Raw genomic sequence first — 3,918 nt, forward strand, 5'->3', positions numbered from 1 at the left:
CGGCCGCGATAGTGCGCAAAGAGGCTGGGCGGTACTTTCCGCCAATGGCCCCGCCCCGGACTCGGGCGCGGTCTGCGGAGAGGGGAGAGGTGGGGAGGGATGCGGAGGGGGAGGGGCTGAGCCCGGGGCGGGAGGGACTGGCATGTGGGGCACCGCCTCGTGCTTTCCCTCCTCTTCGCGGCTTCGGGCCTCGTGGCGGGAGCGCAGGATCAGGGGAGCGAAGCTCCGAGTCCGGTTCTGCCTTGTTTACCGCCGGGTACACCCATTAGAGCGGAAGCTCCCTGAAGGAAGGGACGGTTTTCCCTTAGCAGCGTGGCTGGCACCTGGGGCGCTTAATAAATGTTTATTGAGTTGGAAATGTGACCCAGCGACTCCGGGTCTTGCTTTCCTTGTCAGTAAAACCGGAGGGTTTACCCAGATGATTCCTTTGGGTCTATTTTTTAAAATTACATTACACTTTATTTTCAAATAAAGACACCTTTCTCTCCTTCCCTTTCATGCGATGCCTTCCACCCCTAACACCGAGAAAGCAAGGAATACAAAACCCGGGTCCCGAGGACGGACAGTCCTGCGCAGCTCAGCTGCCCCTTCCCAGGGCCGTCCCAGCCCCCGAGTCCCTCTGTCAGCGTGACCTGCCGGTCAGGGAGGATTCACTGGGTCCGGGCCCCGCACCAGGCGCTCCGCAGCGGCGCTGACGCTGGACAGCACCCGCAGAGCGGCACCCCCAGAGCGGCAGCCGCAGAGCGGCACCCCCACAGCGGCACCCCCACAGCGGCACCCCCACAGCGGCACCCCCAGAGCGGCACCCCCAGAGCGGCACCCGCAGAGCGGCACCCCCAGAGCGGCACCCCCAGAGCGGCACCCCCAGAGCGGCAGCCGCAGAGCGGCACCCCCACAGCGGCACCCCCACAGCGGCACCCCCACAGCGGCACCCCCAGAGCGGCACCCCCAGAGCGGCACCCGCAGAGCGGCACCCCCAGAGCGGCACCCCCAGAGCGGCACCCGCAGAGCGGCAGCCGCAGAGCGGCACCCCCAGAGCGGCACCCCCAGAGCGGCAGCCGCAGCCCCCGCCAGTCGGAGGTGACCGCGGAGGAGAGGGGCTGGCGGAGGGAGGAGCGGCAGCCCCTCGTGGGGGAGACCGGGGCGAGAGCCTTCCGCCGGGGATTCCAACGTCCTGGCGTTGGAAGGCTCTGGGCGCTCAATGAAACAGCAGCTCCAGGGCTCCGTGGACTTGTTCTGAGGGGACTGCACTTATAGCTTAGTGATGGCACAGACACCCCCAGCCCCACCTCCAGCATCAAGGACACGCGCTGTAACAAGATGGGGAAAGGGTCATCCAATGAACGCCTTGCCAAGTTGAATGTTTCTTAAAAAACAAACTCTGCGAGACAAGTTCAGTTTCTTACGTAATCTTGTTCTTTGTATATCAAAACCCTTGAGTTTGTTGATGATTGTTAAATAGATAATAGGAAATGGCCTGGACCTCTCTTTCATTGGTGTGGGGAACTCCCAGAGCATGAAAACATTCTCCACCAGTTCAGGTCAACACTATTTTTGTTTTCTGGCAATATATATGCTTAGAATATCGCCTAGAGCAGAGGGGTGAAATCCTAGGGCCGGCTGGCCCCGCTGGGCCAGGATACTTGTTGAGCCAGATTAAAATGGCATTGGGAAATCCTTCAAATGAAATACAATAAAACATAGTATGAGTATGTGGTTAATGGGCAAGGTGCAGGGATCCAGATGTAAGGTTTAGGGGTCCCACTTCCATCTGAGCTTGATGCCATAGACCTAGGGCTCTGAGAGTTGAGACCTGTTCTAAATCACGTGGCCAGTATTGATCTTAGGAAGGACTTGATCCCAGGACTTCCTAACTCCAAGGATGACTTTCTAGCTATTGTATCACACTAACTCTTGAAGTTCGTCATTAATAAAAAAAAGAAAACCACCAATAAGTAGAGCATTTGGTTCTAAACAAAACTTAAAATGAAAATTTAAAAATAGCAGATCATGCCTCTTGGGAACATTCTGATCGCACCTCGCATACCACTTTGTTCTGCACCTCTATAATATACTTAGTATGTAATAAGGCATTTCTTAGCCATAACCTGCATCTTGAAACCCCAGATCTACCCCTGCATAGACAGGCATAATGGATAGAATGATGCATTTGGAGTCAGGAAGCCCTGGATTCAAATCCTATCTCAGATTCTTACTGTGTGACCCCTCAGGCAAATCTTTTAACTTCTCTGGACCTCCATTTCTCATCTATAAAATGTTGGGGTTGGACTAGGTGGTTTCTGAGGTCCCTTTCAGTTCTAGATATAAATCTAATCCTGTCACTGTGTGTATGTTGACTCTATGGTTCCTTTTGCTCCAATCCTGGGTTTCCTGGGAAGGTCAGAATCTGGCTCTTGTTAATAATAATAATAGTTAACATTTGTATAGTACTTCTTAGCTGTCCTAAGTACTCTTCAATTATTATCTCCTTTGATCCTCAGTACCACCCTGGGAGATAAGCACTATTATTATCTTTATTTTAGGCTTAAGAAGACAGAGGGATAATAAGATTAAGTGACTTGCCCAGGGTCCCACAGCTAGTAAGTATTTGAATTAGTTCTTCCTAATTCTAGGGCCCGCACCCTATCTACTTTACACCTAACTACCCCCAAACTACTTATTTTTTCTCTTTGGGTTCCTTTAGTCCCCTGCAATGAAAGCATTTAAAAATAGGACAGGCCTGTGAGAAGCAGAAGCCTAGTCAGCAAGGGAATAGTGGTAGCTCCGCAATATTAAATGACCAACTAGTCAAGTCCTTGCTTTGTGTACTACTATTACAAGTCTCGGACCCAGGCCCAGTCCATTCCAACTCACTTCTCCTCTCTGGGGACTGTGCTCCCTTGCTTTGGCATTTGCTGTTGATTAGCCCATTTCCCAACTGCTGTCCTACCTTCCCTTACCTGAGTTCCAAAGTAATCTTCTTTTCTATAGCTCCTGGCTTGGCCCAGGAACTCTCTGACATCCATCTATTTATTAGCTGCTGCCTTTACTTCTGCACCTGCTGCTTTCAATTTCTGTCCCCTCATGGCTGTCCAGCCCTGAAGTCTCTTCTCCCTCTTCTTCCATATGCTCTTTAGTTCTGTGGCAGAGGAAAGGATTATTCTGTTTTCAGAACTGTTTGTTACATTGTGTTGGTGTCTTATCCCTATGGATCTCTATGGAAGTTTCATGGGGACAGGATATTGTCTTATCTAAAGTTCTTATTTCCTTAGTAGTTAAAACAATTGTAAGTAGCTGGTATTTAATACATTTTTGTCTTATTGTATTTTCTATGTACCTTTAATACCTCTTTAGGTAGAGATGAAACCCTGGAACCCTCCAGTCATCACCCAAATACTACCCTCCAAATTCACCCTTATAGGACACATTCTCATACAAATATATACTTAGTCTATGGAAAGCCTATACAAGCAGGGTTGTGCTGGAACCAGACTAGTGAGAGCTGATTGTTAAAATTTCACTATAAGTACACCTGGAAAATCTGGAACACTACAAAGCAGGTTTACTTTATCATTTTGTTGACTGTTTCTAGACCTAAGAAAGTGATCAAAAAAATGTTGATAAACCAGATTAAACTTGAAAGTGTGCCATGCACACATTTCTGCCCCCCCCAGAGACAGTTATCAAATATTTACCAGCACATAACTGAATGTAGATGCTAAGCAGCACATTCTAGACTGACAGTTATTGTGTTATCAGTTTGTTGATAGATGAATTTATACTTGAGAATACTACATTTGATTGTTTGTTTCCAAGTTAATGATATGAATTTAAAGTGCAATAACAGTGATGCAAAAATGCCAAAGTCACTCACAACTCTGGAAATGCAGGCCATTGGGATCTTTTTAAGGCATTGTA

Source organism: Notamacropus eugenii, chromosome 1, assembly GCF_028372415.1.
Source record: "Notamacropus eugenii isolate mMacEug1 chromosome 1, mMacEug1.pri_v2, whole genome shotgun sequence".
NCBI classification, from domain to species: Eukaryota; Metazoa; Chordata; class Mammalia; order Diprotodontia; family Macropodidae; genus Notamacropus; species Notamacropus eugenii.